Genomic DNA, 17,412 nt, shown 5'->3' with positions numbered 1-17,412 from the left:
TTACCTGTCAAACAGTCCTGCACCAGCATCATCTTCTAAGTTCTGGTCTTCGAACCTCTTCATTGGCCGACGGGGTGACATCACTCCTGCGCATCTGCAGGAGGCCGTCGTCAGGGCACTAAGAGACTGACCCAGCACTGTAAGCTGTGCATGCGCAGCTTAGTTTACAGTACGGAAGGAGACAGTGAGCAGGCAGGTACGGGTATTTCATTGCAGAAGAGACAGTGCATGTCTCTTCTGCAATAAAAGCCTACTTGCTCACAGTCTAAATCTGGTTTAAATCCGAACATTGGAAAAAACTAACCTGCACTGCAAGATTTAACTGCTCATTTCTGGCTAGAGTGATCAACCACTCACACAGGCTCCTTTGAGCTGCAAGACAGGTCTATACAGCCTCCACTCCCTTGCACTTCAGTGGTCTAAAGTCCTCTGATTTCAGCAAGACCGATGAAGGGCCCACAACTCTCTAATGGATGTGAGGAGGCCAAGGGACAGCCCACTGCCAGATAATGGGGGAATCAGAGGATCAGGGTAAGTAACTTTTACTTTTCCTGGAGTTGGGCTTTAAAGCTCAACTCAGTCTTTAAAGGATAAGTTCACCTTTTAACAAAAATAAATAAAATGCACATTTGTACATTCACTATTTTTTGTTTTAGGAACCTGGAAAGCATTGCACCAGCGATCAGTAGATCTCTGGTACCATCCAGGTCTCCTCCAGGTGGTCAGTGTAAGCTGTCTGCCCATACACTTCATCTAAGCACCACAAACCAAAAGTGCTGCTTAATTTATTTTTAAATATTCAAAGCAAACTCACCCATACATCCATGTCTTCATGCTTTATTTTGTTAAGAAATCACTTTGAACCACCCCCCCCCCCCCCTAGTATTTCTGACCATGGCCATCTTGAGAAAGTGCAGGTGATTCTTGTAGCATTTACTTCCTGAAATCCAACTGCCTTTAGCTCAGGCATGAAGACATTAGGTTGTGCTTAGCCAAGGAAACCCCTCTAGAAGATTCCTGGGATGTACCATTTCATTTGTCTAAGCCTGGAAACCAGGATGTAATTGAAGAAATGTTTACAAAAAAATAGTTTGAAACATGTAAAATAGGATATATTTTCCTAACTATTTACTAATGCTACCAGCATATGGATTAAAAATAGTCAGTGTTGATTGAGGGAGTGAAGTTCCACTGCCAGTTACTTTCCGATTTCCAGGCCTAGGCAAATTATGTTGTACATCCCAGGAGTCTTCAGGAGAGGGTTAGATATGCCATAGTGTGGCTTAGATATGCCATAGTGTGGGCTTAGCTGAGGGGTCTCTCCAGCTAAGCCCGCACTATGGCATATCTAAGCCAACTGCAGATGAATTCCAGGAAATAAATGCCACATGAATCCTCTGCCCTCACTCAAGATGGCAACAGCCAGAAATGCTAGGAGGGGGAGGGGGTTTCAAAGAAATATCTCAGAAAAATAAATCACGGAGGCATGGATGCTTTAAAAAAAGTAGCACCAGCACATCACATACTGAACCAAGAGCCATTTTGTAGCCCTAGGTAATTACAAGCAACAAGGCTATGCCAGGTCCATCAAGCAGTCATCACTGTTGCTTGTATTTACCTGTGAGAAATAATTGGCTATGAACCACTTAAGCTTCGGAAAGGTTTTACTCCCTTCATGACCAGGCTATTTTTTGGTACTTGGCACTGTGCTACTTTAACCTGTAATTGCATAGGACCCAGATTCAATTTATATAAATGTTTCACACAAATTGGAGTTCTCTTTTGGTGGTAACAAAAAAAAAAAAAAAGTTTTGACACCCCCCCCCAAAAAAAAACCAAACAATATTTTTAACTTTCTGCTATAAAACAATAATAATAATAATAATAATAATAATAATAATAATAATAATAATAATAAAAAAGTCATAATTTTAGGGCAAAATATATTCTTCTACATTTCTTTGGTAAAAAATAAAATAAAAAATCCCAATAAATGTATATTCACTGGTTTGCATGAACGTTATAGCGTCTACAAAATGTTGGTATACATACTGGAATTTTTATGTATTTATTTCTTTTATACTAATAATGGCGGCAAGCAGTGAATTATAGTGGGCCTGTTACAGTGTGGCGGCAATCTGACACTAACTGATGCTGGGTGGCAACTGACTAAATGACGCTGACATTTCCAGTGACAACAATACAGTAATCAGTGCTAATATACACTGTCACTGTACTAATGACACTGGCTGGGAAGAGGTTAACATTTAGGGGTAATCAAGAGTTACCTGTGTGCTACTGCCTACCAATGATTATTGTGTGCCGTTTTACTAAGAAATGTGCTGGTTTTTACTCCATGCTTTGCAAGGAGAAAACAACAACAAAACAGCACATCCCTGCTGTATGTAGAGAGCTCTGTGTTGTTTACCTCTAATAAAAAGGCCAAATTCATGTTCTGGGTCACAAGGAAAGCCCACTGGGTGGAAAATGGATACAACAGTGTTAGCTTTACCCAGTTGGACTTTGGCATATTTGGCTTGGGAGCTGTAGCCTATACCTGCTTTAATCCCACAGCCACCATGCGATGTTACTCAAGATTTCCCTGTGGTAAATACTAAACATTGTATCACATTCAGCTTCTTGCTATAGCAATCACTGAAAATCCAAGGCCTCCTGATTCAGGTCACCGCAAAACTCTATAAAACACACTTCTTCTGTTTTATTGGTTAACAGATGGCTCCATTCACACCTGCTATAATATTTTCAATAGGCAGGATTCAACCAGCAGAAAAGGATTCTCTTAACCAATAAATGTATTACAGTTTTGTGGGAGGTATCCAAACTAGTGAAAAACATTTTACTGCAGTGTATTATAACCACTGAACAATGTAACAATCAGTAGACGGATATATTTGCAATGCTGTGAAATAGTACCACTGAAAATAATTTATCCAGAATTCCTAAACTATGCACAGTATCACCAGAGGAGTCAGTTCCAGAGGAATGGTTTTATTTATTCCCAGTGGAGTCAGATTGTCTCGTCTCCCTGCAGAAACTAGATCGCAAACCTGCAATATACCCAAAACTAGGTCAATTCTGCTATAGGGATTAGCCTGGGCAGCAGCATCGTGCATTGTCCCCACTCTGTCTTCAAGGGATATTAGCAATTGTCCTCTGAATGTGAAAACCTTCAAGAAGGCACAGATATGTCAGCAGCATGGATGTCAATAACGCAATGGTAATTAAAAGCATTGCAAGGCTATTCCTGGGGCAACACCTAGAAAAAAAAAGTTTCTGAAAAATAGCACAAAAAGCTGGCATGCTCATTGTTTTGAAAGAAGAAGCAAGACTTTCAAAGCACGATTTTCACAAAGGGGCAAAGTGTAAACCTATTGTGCATGCTTCTAGGATTGCAAGGTAATATTTCTGGGTATATTTATATATACACAATTAGAACTATATATTAACCTTTTCAAAGTTCTATCTGTGGGATCAATAACATTAGGTATTAAATGTTAAAATGGCTTATTCATAGGATGTGAATTGGCAATCTTCGTTACCTGTTCTGCAGTATGGCTATACACAGTCCAATGCTCAGAAATGGTGCAACTGATTTGTGTCCCGAGATAACTGAGCAGTTTGAAGGTTAATTCCAAAGTGATAATGAGAATTTGCCCGCATTGGATATACTAATTATCACATTCAGAGCTTTTCCCAACATCCTTGAAGACTGCTGCAAGTAATCAGTGCACAGGAAGAGGAATAAAATCTTTACCACGTGCCATGTGTCAACTAGGTAAGGTGGCAGAGCACAATTAATAGGAGGGGAAAATCTAGTACTCTATGGCCGCTCACACCTACCTAAATGATACCTTTGTCTGATAATAGATCAAATGCACAGAAAGAGGAAACTGAGTTCTACAAACATCAGTTTTTTAATTTGCATGTGTATCATTTAACATATTTTTCATTCAGCACAAGATAGCTACACCCAGCAACAGCCTCTCTTAGCTACTCCCTATCTTTCAGAATTCATTACAATGCAATACACCTTTCTCCCAAACATAAGAATCAAGACTGTTACTGCTACTGACAGCTGTGTTTCTTGTAAGAAAAGTGAAAAAAGAAAATATATATATATATCATCTGAACTTTTTAATTAAATGTGGACTGAGGTTTGGAGTTGTAGTACTTCATGTGAGTTTATAATTTATTGACAAGCTAATAACGACCAGTTACAAACCCTGTTAGACAGTGAAATTTTCTGTAAAATGGAATATATTCCTTTGACACAATTGCTCTTTGTTCTTTTTCCACAATATCTTTCAAAAGCCTGGATATAACCATATGCTGTGCTGTTAAAATCTTCAAACAAGATGTTAATGAATGCCTGTCACTTTCAAGAGCGCCGCCCCCCCCCCAGTAGTACTACACAGGCTGTTCATACCCCAGACTGCAGAATGCAGGGAGTATGAGTGACAAGCAAACTCCTAGATCCTTACAGTACCTTCAGTCTAAAGATTCTGAGAAGATTTTGCTAACTTTTGCTGTTTACTAAAACAATAAGTGACCAAAGCTATAGACAGAAATTCACCCTCATGAAGACATACCACTAGGGCTGAAACAACTAATCGACATAAAGGTGGTCAGCCAGTTAGTTGGCCTGCATACAGACTGCATTATACATACACTATATTGGCAAAAGTATTGGGACGCCTGCCTTTACATGAATTTTAATGGCATCCCAGTCTTTGTAGGGTTTATTTGTGAGGTCAGGCACTGATGTCGGATGAGAAGGCCTGGCTCGCAGTCTCCACTCTAATTCATCCCAAAGTGTTCTAATGGGTTGAGGTCAGTTCTCTCTGCAGGCCAGTCAAGTTCCTTCACCCCAAACATGTCCATGTCTTTATGGACCTTGCATTGTGCAGTGGTGAGCAGACATGTTGGAACAGGAAGGGGCCATCCCCAAATTGTTCCCACAAAGTTGGGAGCATTAAATTGTCCAAAAATGTCTTGGTATGCTGACGCCTTAAAAGTTCCCTTCACTAAGGGGCCAAGCCCAACCCTGAAAAAAAAACCCCAAAAAACCCCCCAAACTTAATCCATAATCCCCCCTCCACCAAACTTTACACAATGCAGGCAAGCAAGTGCCGTTCTCCTGACACCAGTCAAACCCAGAGACATATCGGATTGCCAGAGAAGCATGATTAGTCACTCCAGAGAACACGTCTCCACTGCTCTAGAGTCCAGTGGCAGCATGCTTTACATCACTGCATCTGTCGCTTTGCATAGCACTTGGTGATGTAAGACTTGGATGCAGGTGCTTGGCCATGGAAACCCATTCCATGAAGCTCTCTATGGACTGTTGTGCTAATCTGTTTGGAGGTCTTTAGCTACTGACTCTACAGACAGTTGACAACTTCTGCGCACTTCACCATGCGCTGACCCCGCTCTATCATTTTACGTGGCCTACAACTTCATGGCTGAGTTGCTTCCACTTTGTTATAATACCATTAACAATTGACTGTGGAATATTTAGTAGCAAAGAAATTTCACGGATGGACTTATTGCACAGGAGTCAACCTATCACGGTACCACGCTTGAATTCACTGAGCTCCTTAGAGAGACCCATTCTTTCACAAATGTTTGTAGAAGCAGTCTGCATGCCTAGGTGCCTGATTTTACACACCTGTGGCCTTGGAGGTGATTGAAACACCAGAATCCAATGATTTGGAGGGGTGTCCCAATACTTTTGGCAAAATAATGTATGTTTACATATAAGAGCATACAGTGCAGCACACATACAGCTCAGTATGTTGTACATACATGTCAGTAAGTGCCCGAGAACTTGTGAATGTCTATGTGTGAGGAGGGCACTCCATACTATACTTTGTGGCTTGCTCTAGAGGCACTCTTAAGGCAGGAAGAGCCAGAAGCTACAGTGGGGGACCCTAGAAGAGGAGAATCGGGGCTGCTCTGTGCAATGGTTTTGTATGTGCAATGGTAAGTATGACAAGTTTGCTGTTTAAAAACAAAAACAAAAAAAATCAAAAAGTTTACAAAATCACTTTAAGGGCTCTGTGCAGAGAAGACCAGCACCTGAACCCAGAGAAGCTGGAAGCTGATAGACTGGAGGTAATAGAAGGCATTACAATTAAATTAGTAAACTTCACCAGTATTGTGCATTCTATTTAAAATGAATATATCCATTCAAGAAAAGTCTCAATTTTTAGTACTAGAATATAAAAAAAAGATTTATACTCCCCTCTGCACCCAAGCTGCATGTTGGACTCCCAGTTGTTAAAATACCCTGCTGTATAACCTACTTCAGAGATATATATATATATATATATATAAACATTTAATTTAATAGCAGTGCTACCTTTTTTGCTTTATTATAATATTATATTACAATCTTTTTTGAAAATCTTCAAAACAGCATTTTAGGTCTTTTTATATTTTTTTTTTTCCATTAGATAAAAATTTTGATCTGAGTCTGCTGGTATGTGCCAGATCCAATACAGTATCTTTTCAGTCTGTTATTCTGAGAGTGAACAAGATATTTGGTTCCCTAACCATATAGCTGGTTATTTATATTTACCACTGCATACAGATATTCAACAAATTACTGTACATATTAACTAAATTATACACAACTTTTTTTTGAGGTTTTTTTTATCTGAAAATCCGAGGCAATAATCGACCGAGTAATCGATTATGTAAATAATCATTAGTTGCAGCCATACATATCACTAGGATTTCTTCAACACAAACATTAGCACCACCTAACTGATCTAAAGTTACTTCCCATGGTCCTCCCACTAGGAAAGTGACCTGAGCGGATGAAGAGTATGAGACATGCAAGGACACCAAATTCACACCGAACCCATGGAGATCTCAACTTAGGCCTGTTGCACACGGGAGTAAAAAATTTGGAGTTTCTTACTGATCGAATATGAGATGCATTGTTGTCTATAAGACATTGCACACAGCTAACTAAAGATCAGTAATACAGCATAGAGTATAGAGCAGTAGAACAAAAATAGAACATCTTACATTTGAGTCTATGCTGATCTATAGTCTATACTCGTCTATACTCAACATTACTCAGGTCTTTACATATAGTTTTTGGCCCCTTGCACACGAGAGTCACAAGTTCCTGAATAAACATCAGTAAATTATAACGCCCACGTGTAAGGAGTCATACATTTCTGTACCAACTTGCCATTTTAAGGGTCCTTCCAGATGACAGCATTTCGCTCCATTCAGCTGGGAATCCATGTGCAGATCCTTTGCCGAATGGGAGAAGGATGGAACAGATGTAATTTTTTTATGCCCATTCAGTATTTGCAGCATTTAACAACGGACTGTGATTGGCACATGATGGCTCTATAGGTAGCCGGATGTAAATGGACATTATATCAGACTACCTGAGCTGTCACGTATAGGTCCGGAAACAGAAACAGGTTTTTTTTTTTCTTTTTGACCTGGATGGACTCAGAGGAAGGCAGATGTAAGCAAGTCCTATTACACTTGCCTGCCCATAGACCTGCACCTGAAAAACTGACAGGTGAACCAGATTGGAAAATCCCTGTTAAACCCTGGTTCACACTGGTGTGACTTGTTATGCAATTTGAAACTGTCAAATCACATGACAAGTCGCACCCTACTGTTCGCAATGGAAGAATGTGCTCCAATTCTGAAAGTAGCTCCTGCACTACTTTTTGTGATTTCAGGTGTGACCTGTGCATGAAGTCGCACAGATGTCTTCCAAGTTGCAACTGAAGTCACTCTGACACATGACTTTGAAATTGTGTAACTTCACTTGAAGTCGCATGATGTCAAAGTGGGATCCGGTATGAACCAGGGCTTGAGGACCTGTGGAAAGCTCAGTATCATCATATATATAACTGCATCCACTATTTTTTTAAACCAAAATTCAATTGTGGATATACTGAATAAAGTGGTTCTAAAAACTCAAGGTTTTTTTTTAACCTTCCATGGATCAACCAATCCTTACCTGAGCCCCCTCCAATCCAGCGATGTTCACAATAGCCTCCTCTGTATGGAGACCCTCCCTCCTCATTGGCTGAGACAGCAATGGGAGCCCACTGACTTCCACTGCTGTCAATCACAGCCAGTGAGCCAATGAGGAGACAGTAAGGGCTGGGACCAACCCACGGCTCTACGTGTCTTAGGGGTGCATAGAGCAGCGGCTCGTGAGCAAGCATGTAATGGTGCCCCCAGGGCAAGCAGCTTTCCCTGGGGGCACTGCTCAAGAGGGAGGAGCCAGGAGCACTAGCAGGGGACCCAAAAAGAGGATCGGGGCTGCTCTGAGCAGAATTTCTGCACAGAGCTGGCAAGTATGATGTTTGTTATTTAAAAAAAAAAAAAACACCAAACAACAAAGTTTTAGTATCACTTTAAAGGCCAAGTTTTAGACCATGCTTCTTGTTACAGCCATATTAACCTCCCTGGCGGTATAATTATTTCAGATTTTTGGTGCTGAAAGCGGTACCATTTTTTTGCATGGAAATATGTATTTTTTTTATTGTAGGCTGTAATTTTTAGGAAAAACTCACTGAAATCTGTCCGAACAAGAGTCTAGTAAACATCCCGGATATGATAAAATTTGAAACACAAAATCATAAATTATAATTTAATAAATAATCATAAAAATAATATAAAAATAATAAAAAATGTAATTCAATAATATAATCAAACCAAAAACACTGAAATGTGAAATATAGCGCCAAGTTCGCACATTGCTGAGCTCAGTCGCAAAATCGTTTTCAGTTTCTGATGACGAATTTCCCCCACGAATCATTATCACTCAATTCTGCAAGTGGTTCTGATTTACTATCGCTGTTCTCTAGCTGATCTAAAATCGCTTTTGACCTAAAGGGACACTTTTTGGACGCCATGGACATTTCTCAGTTTCCAGGCAGAAAGAACAGACAAAATGCAGGCAGGGCGCAGGACAAAGCACTAGGGACAATATGTATGTGAAATAGGTTGAAACAGCAATGTTTTACTGTGTAAAATGAAAAAAAAAAAAGACATTTTTTAAAATTTTTAAATTTCCCGCCGCCGTACGTCCCGACGTCACAGGGACAGGACACAGAAGCCAGATGCCGGCATCGGCCGGAGAAGATGGCCGGGGACACTGCAGGGGACACATCGTGGGAGCGCAGGGTAAGGTAAGTGAAGAACACACGCCGGAGCAGCGCCGCATGGTAAGCCCGAGTGTAGCTCGGGGTTACCGCTCTTGGTACTGAAATGTTACCCCGAGCTACACTCGGGAATACCGCCAGGGAGGTTAAGGCAATATATGAATCTAGTTTCCATATATCATCCCCAAACCACCCCATTACCTGAATCAGAATGGGGGGGGGGGGGGGGAGGAACTGAGCACCAATGATTGGGGGGTTAAAATGCTATTGACCAATAATTGTGGGATTGTTTTGAGGGGTGCATTTAATTGCTTTGGGTTAATGCACAACATCTAGCCACTGCACACAATACAACTTCATCCTACTCATTTCATCCACTAATAACAGAAGATTTTCACTTGGTTTTAGTGGGTGACTTTAAGGGTCTATTTACTCCAGATGCAGTGGGATTGCTTTGGGCAGCTAATCAATCGCAGTCCAAAAAGACCAGGCAAAAAGCCTTGGCTCCGGTGTGGCCGGTTCATACCACTGAATTGCAGTAGCATGTGCTGAAAAAAAAAAAGTACCGTGTGCAGTATTGTTTCCCAGCGCAGCATGCATCACTGCAGGGTGGCTGATACTCACCTTGTGACACTTCAATAAAGTTTGATAAAACAACAACAACAAAAACCTGCTGGTGTGAAGGAGCCCTAAGCAAACATTAACATTACCACCTCAATGCCAGCATGTTTCTTCAGTTCCAAATAATAAGATCACTGTTTTACCTTATTTTTCCTTTCTATGGTAAAAAACAAAAAAAACCCAGTGGTCACTACATACAGTACCACTAAATTAAAGCTCTATCAGTCTCAAATGAAGAAATGGATTTATTATGAGCAAGTAATTCTCAAAGTATCAGTGCTGAAAACTAAATAAAATGGCCTGGTAATGACGGATGTGTAACTTGCCAGTCCTGAAGTGGTTGTTTTCCCCAGAGATAAGCTTAAAGCCCTTTCCAAGACTGTCAAATAGAAAAATGTGCTCCTGACTAAAGCAGCCCATACATTAGTGTTTTTTTTTTTCTTTTCCAACCAGCGGGGAGAATTCCCCACCGTCAGAATACACTGATCAGCACTGACAGATATAGCCTGCAGCACTGATCAAGCAAGGGAAATCCGGCAGGCTGGCTGTACAGAAGTCAATCAGTAGATCACCTTCTGTACAACAAGCCTGCCCATTCATGGCTCGAAATTTGTCCGGTCCCTGCTAAATATACAAGGCACCTTAAGTATGAACATAGTAAACACTACAATTTCACATATGAAGACAATGTTCATGGCAGATATTGCTATCTGAATTTTAGATGATCAGAAACTGCAAGAATAAAGTACACTAAACTTTGAAATACATTTGACAATACAGTTTGGTGAGAAATATGCAATATCTGAAAATAAAAACAGAAACATGAAATACTATGCATGAATAACAAAGAGAACAAATATTACAATAGATATTGTTTGTACAAAGGTTGCTCATTCAAACGACAAGCATTCTTATCACTGAAAACAAGGTATACAGGTGATAACATAATACTATTATAGGACTTAAGTCATCTAAGGACAGGTGCACACTTCTGAGCCTTTATGTATAGTTTGGTGTGTTTTCAATGCAGCACCATTTTATAAAATATACCACACTAGAACTCAATGTGAATTATGCCCAACTGTCCTACACATACCCAGAGTGGTGAACAAAACTACTGTACTGCCAGACAAGTATATTTTAGGAGCAAATGCTGGTGTAAAATACTAAACTGAAATGACATGCCACAAATGAGCTGATGATGCCACATGCAAAGTCATAAATGTAGAACAGCCACAAGGCCATAAAAAGAAAAAGTCATCAGTATACTTTTTTTTACCTAAACAACATTAATCTCTTGCCTGTTGTGAGACGTGCCTGCCAACAATGATAATGAATAATGAACAAGTAATGCAGATCAGAAACCCAGAAGTGTCCTGCCTCCTGCTTACCTCTCCATCTCGTACAACTGAGTAACATTATCAGACAGAAGACATGTTTTTAGTGACATCAGCACAAACGGCCACAGCAAGCTGCTTCTAGTCTCCAGAGATTTCCTACTCCCAGTCTACTGCACACCTACCTGCTGCTCTTCATATGCTAGAGCTGAGCATATATGTGCTGTCACTCCTCTCTCAATTGACAGATACTTGTAAGCATCTCCAGGGGCCTGAACTGCACGGGGAACACATCCTTAGCAACAGCTGAGCCCTAAACTGTACCGAGCACACATTTTCAACAAGGGCAAATGTAGCAGCATTTCTAAGGCCCTAAAGACGACGAGGGTAAATTAGCAATAGCAATTTATAAAGTTTGCCCTGTCACTTCAGTCTGTTAGGTAGGTTTAGGGATCGGCAATTGCTCACAATGTCTAAGCCTAGGGCTACACGGGCCATTAAATCTCCTTCCTACTGAGAGAAGTAGGGCTGATGTCAGACGGGCAATTCTGCTGTTTGAGAAAAATCACCAGTGGAAGGATTGCTAGAGGCTGCCTGTCTGTGAAGGATCTCTCCCTCTGTAGCCAGATGCAGTGATCGCTTAAGATGGCCATACATGGAGTAAACTGCAGCCGGTTCCCAACGATCCAGCCTAAATTTGTTCAGTGGGTGACCCTGTTGGCTGCCTCCCAGGTGACATCCCTCAATGAAAGGCACTGGGCTGAAAAGTGTCAGCTGAACAGTGGTTGAATCCTATCAGAAATAAGCACTGTTCAGGTGCTGTGACAGCTAGCAGGTCAGCTGTCAAAATAAAATAGCTGCAGCAGAAAATTCATCCATCTGCACTGTGTAGCAGGGATAGATCGGTTTGTGGGATCTGTGGGCTGAACAGAAAGATATATATGCCGGGCTCTAGCGACCCTGTTACTGGCAACTCCAGAAAACTTCCAGTGGCAGAGTCACCATCTATCAACCTAACAGTTATTAGAGGTCATCTTACTTATTGTGCATTAAAATTATTGTGATGCGAATGAGAATATTGTCAACAAGCAGTTAAAGGCTCAGTCCAGCTTTGGAAACATGTTTCACCCATATTTAGGGTGTAACACGAAACATGGTCATATTCCCCAACTCCCCCACCACCACACACTACTCCCCACTTACCTGACCTGTGCCTTTCCCTGCAGCATTCCAGTGATTTCTTACATTTAAGCAGGCCATAGATCGATCGAATCTCAGACGGATTCAGCAGGGACTGGCTGAGATTCAATTCACATATGGGCTGGCCGGTTGTACTGAAGTTGATCCATCGATTGACTTCAGTACAACCAGCCTGTCAGGGAATTTATCAACAGAGAGCAGCTGTGCATGGTAAACAATCAACTTCTATTTTCAGCTTGTTCAGTTAAGTTTTGAAAATGAAAGCTGGAAGCTGAATTGTTGCCACGCAAAACTGCTCCATTAAACTCCCCTCTACAAGTCTACTACAACACAGCTCACATCTGGAGCACAAGTCCATTGTTTACATCCTTCAGCTCCATGTAACGGGTCCAGGAAAGCATCTAAATTGTATATGTTCCCCAAACTGCTGGCAAAACGTGCTACTCTTTTTTAGACATGCGGGGGTACCATTAATTCTTAATGGCATCACACACATTGGAAAACCTGATGCATTTTCAAGTGTATGAAAATACATGGTGCTGCATGCAGGACCCGCATATGTTGCAAACCTAGCCTAACACCTCTGGTACAGCCCTGGGGCTGGAATGTGACAGTGCAGGAGCATGTGCATTGCAACAGGATTCACAGGCCATTGCTGCAATGCTCTTCAGACGTCTATGCACAAATCTAATGCATGCAAGTTTCTTTATCCATTTGGGTGCATTTATTACATTTTTGCAAAAGATGGACTATACCTTTAACACCTTTCTAAACATTTTTTACTTACCTTGTCCCAAGACTGAAGACACCCTCTGCTTTGTTCCTGTGATCACACCAAGGTCTTCTTTCTAGCCAAGCTAGGATCCAAGTGTGGCCTGTATCACACCCTCTAGATTAGTGGTCTCCAAACTGTGGCCCTTTGCTTGCTTGCCTGGATCTGGCCCTTGGGCCAACTTTCCTCTTACTGATATAACACACTATTGCTCCCACTAACGTCAATGATGGGGCACTATTGCTCCCACTGACGCCAACGATGGGGCACGATTGCTCCCACTGACGCCAACGATGGGGCACGATTGCTCCCACTGACGCCAACGATGGGGCACTATTCCTCCCACTGACACCAATGTCCAGGCTCCTAAAGGCTGAAGGACATTAAACTGGCTCTTTGTTTAGAAAGTTTGGAGACCCCTGCTCTAGATGAAGGGTTTCCTACTATATACAATGTACAATGCTACTTGGTGATGAAGGGGGTTTGTCAGCAGCCACAATGCTGACAACCCTTCTCCTTAGCGAGCAGGTGACAACACTAAATGCTCTGCAGTGAATAAATACCAGTGTTGTCACCCTGAGAAAGGATGAGAATTTAACAGGCAGGATCCCTATGTGTATAAAGAAAGCAAAAGGCGGTACAATAAATAAGTACTTTGATTTACTTTAATGAAACATTAGCATTGGCAGATTTCCCTATTTGGGTATACAAGTAGTACAAAGATGTCATCACACATGTGACCCCAGACATAAGGTGCCTGCAATCTGATTAACCACATAAAGTGTACCAATTATTCCATGCAGTAACCCAGAGCAACCAAAGAAAAGTCAGATCAGTACTGATTGGTTGCTATGGGATACAATTGAACACAGACATGTCTGGTCTTGTGTTCAGGATATTTCCAGATCATGATCCTAGAGGTTACAGACAGTATCAGGAAGGCGATCACTGGCTCTGGGGAGCTCTGCAAGTTGTGGACAGTGTGCACAGTGATCACACAGGGAAGGTGAGAACAGGCCTGAGGTGCTCTGTGTGCATGGTGACCAGACATGGAAAGTGTTGAAAGTAAACATACACCTGGTGGAAATCTACCTTTTGTGGACAGTGTGCACAGTGATCAGACATGAAAAGTAAACACAGGTCCTGTGCAACTCAGCCTGTTGTGGCTAGCATGCACAGTGACCAGGTAGAGAAGGTCAACGCAGGCCCTGCAAAGCTCTGGCTGTTGTGGCCAGTGTGCATAGTGTTTCAGTAAGGAAGATGAACATAGGCCCTGGGGTGCTCTGCCTGTTGTGGCCATGTGCACAGTGGTAGGTAGGGAGAGTACAGGCCATGGGGGAGCTCTGCCTGTTGTGGCCAGTATGCACAGTGTTCTGTAAGGAAGATGAATACAGGCCCCAGGGAGCGCTGCCTGTTGCAGGCAGTGTGCACAGCGACCAGGATAGGAAGGTGGACACAGGCCTCAGGGAACTCTGCCTGTTGTGATTAATGTGCACAGTGAGACACCAAACGTTAACAGAGGCCTGTTGTGAACAGTGTGTGCAGTGTTCATGTAGAGAAGCTCAGTACAGACCCTGGGAAACTCTGCCAGTTGTGGTAAGTGTGCACAGCAGTAGGTAACATGAGCACAAGCTTCCGGGGGAGCTCAGCCTGTTGCAGTTAGTGTGCACAGCAGTAGGTAAGGAGAGTACGTGCCTTGGGGAGCTCTGCCTGTTGTGGCCAGTATGCACAGTGTTCTGGTAAGGAAGATGAATACAGGCCCCAGGGAGTGCTACCTGTTGCGGTCAGTGTGCACAGTGATCAGACATGAAAAGTAAATCCAGGCCCCAGGGAGCGTTGCCTGTTGTGGACAGTGACCAGGTTGGGAAGGTGGATCCAGGCCTCAGGGAACTCTGCCTGTTGTGACTAACGTGCACAGTGATCAAACTCTACCAGTTGTAGCCAGTGTGCACAGCAGCAGGCAAGGCAAGTACATGCCCTGGGGGAGCTCTGCCTGTCCTGGCCAGTGTGCACAGCAGCAGGCAAGTACATTGCCCTGGGGGAGCTCTGCCTGTCCTGGCCAGTGTGCACAGCAGCAGGCAAGGCAAGTACATTGCCCTGGGGGAGCTCTGCCTGTCCTGGCCAGTGTGCACAGCAGCAGGCAAGGCAAGTACATTGCCCTGGGGGAGCTCTACCTGTCCTGGCCAGTGTGCACAGCAGCAGGCAAGTACATTGCCCTGGGGGAGCTCTGCCTGTCCTGGCCAGTGTGCACAGCAGCAGGCAAGTACATTGCCCTGGGGGAGCTCTGCCTGTCGTGGCCAGCGTGCACAGCAGCAGGCAAGGCAAGTACATTGCCCCGGGGGAGCTCTGCCTGTCCTGGCCAGCGTGCACAGCAGCAGGCAAGTACATTGCCCCGGGGGAGCTCTGCCTGTCCTGGCCAGCGTGCACAGCAGCAGGCAAGTACATTGCCCCGGGGGAGCTCTGCCTGTCCTGGCCAGCGTGCACAGCAGCAGGCAAGGCAAGTACATTGCCCCGGGGGAGCTCTGCCTGTCCTGGCCAGCGTGCACAGCAGCAGGCTAGGCAAGTACATGCCCCGGGGGAGCTCTGCCTGTCCTGGCCTGTGTGCACAGCAGCAGGTAAGGCAAGTACATGCCCCGGGGGAGCTCTGCCTGTCCTGGCCAGTGTGCACAGCAGCAGGTAAGGCAAGTACATGCCCTGGGGGAGCTCTGCCTGCCCTGGCCAGTGTGCACAGTGTTTTGGGAGAGAAGGTGTGGGGTGCTCGGCCTCCTACAAGCAGTGTGCAGAGAGCTGCATGTAAATACAGGCCAAGGGCAGTTGTGCCTGTTGCAGTGAGCCGAGTGACAAGGTAGGGTTCAGGGAGTGCAGGTAGGCCGTGCGCAGTATTCTGGCAGAGAAGGTGTACAGTAGTCCTGGTGTAGTGCCCATTGGACAGACATGCAGTGTGTTGAGGTGGGTTCGGGGAGTGCAGGCAGGCCGTGCCAGTTGTGCTGAGGGGAGATGCGGGGAAGGTGAAGAGAAGCCAAGGCCTGGAGCGGCCGCTCAGTGTACAGCGTGAAGCGGGAGGTGAGTCCAGGCCCGGCTGGTTGCTTCTGTCCTCACCCCCTGAGGGAGACCTCCCTCCCTGTGCCCTCATACACACACCTTCTTACCTGGCTCTTCTCCTTTTCAGCCGCTCGTCCTCCGCCTCCCCCTTCCCTCCTGTGCAGTGGAGCAGTCCGCAGGCCCCACCATCCGCTTACCTCGGGCCGCTCATAGACTCCTGTAGGCGGCGATCACCGAGAGCCGGGTGATGGAGACACCGGGACCCCCCCTCCCCGGTACAGAACAGATGGGGCGGGGGAGACTACCGTGCATCACCTACCAGCCGCGCACTCCGCCACAACATACCGCACACCCTCTAACAAACGCGCAGCCAGAGAAAGCTAAGCTACCGTAATAAAGATACCACGTGGACGGGCGAACAAAGAAAGAACTCTCCCTCAAGCAGTACGACCAATCCACACAGCTGACGGATAGGAGGTCTTAACAGAGCCAGACTACGCGACCAATCCGAATTAGTCTTTCATCATAGACCCAGCTCTGGAGTTCCTAAGTCCTCCTTGCTGGCCATAGATACAGACTCCTGTAATCAATGCATTGCCAATGTCAGGACTCACTTGTTATTGTTAAAGTCCGTGTGAGGCCTGGCTCACAACTAATCCTTTTTACACATTGTTTACATTTTGGTGAAACACACTACAGTATATATACAGTGTGGATATAACAAGGTCTACATGCCCGTTACAATGTCAGGTTTCTGTGATGAGACAAATATGAATCATTTCAGAACTTTTTCCACCTTTAATGTAACCTATAAACTGCACAAATCAGTTGAACAACAAACTGCAATCTTTTAGGTGGAGGGAAGTAAAAATAAACTACAATAATATGGTTGCAAAAGTGTGCACACCCTTACATTAATACTTTGTTGAAGCACCTTTTGATTTTATTCCAGCACTCAGTCTTTTTGGGTATGAGTCTGTCAGCATGGCACATCTTGACTTGGCAATATTTGCCCACTCTTCCTTGCAAAAACTCTCCAAATCTGTCATCCTGTGCACTTCAGATCACCCCATAGTTTTTCAATCAATTTCAGGTCTGGGCTCTGGCTGGGCCATTCCAACACTTTAATCTTCTTCCGGTGAAGCCATTCCTTTGTTGATTTGGATGTATGCTTTGGGTCATTGTCATGCTGAAAGATGACGTTCCTCTTCATGTTCAGCTTTCTAGCAGAAGCCTGAAGATTTTGTGCCAATATTGACTGGTATTT

At 43.8% G+C, this 17,412-nt stretch overlaps 1 protein-coding gene across 3 annotated transcripts in view; it reads right to left on the bottom strand.

The window, feature by feature from the left end:
* The window catches only part of LOC149462317 (RING finger protein 44-like), a 95,774-nt gene extending 79,244 nt beyond the window's left edge, over positions 1 to 16,530 (bottom strand). The window contains exon 1 of one of the 3 annotated variants that reach the window (XM_089677118.1): positions 16,245 to 16,530. The gene's annotated coding sequence lies outside the window, so the exon portion shown is untranslated. The remainder of the gene's footprint in view (positions 1 to 16,244) is intronic. The other 2 variants (XM_089677120.1, XM_089677117.1) reach the window with 2 other exon arrangements.
* Between the last annotated feature and the right edge of the window lie 882 nt (positions 16,531 to 17,412).

The sequence above is a fragment of the Staurois parvus genome, unplaced genomic scaffold, assembly GCF_062004578.1.
Source record: "Staurois parvus isolate SC_StPar_1 unplaced genomic scaffold, SC_StPar_1.0 ptg000177l, whole genome shotgun sequence".
In the NCBI taxonomy this organism is placed as follows: domain Eukaryota; kingdom Metazoa; phylum Chordata; class Amphibia; order Anura; family Ranidae; genus Staurois; species Staurois parvus.
This window is presented reverse-complemented; position numbering and strand designations above follow the sequence as displayed.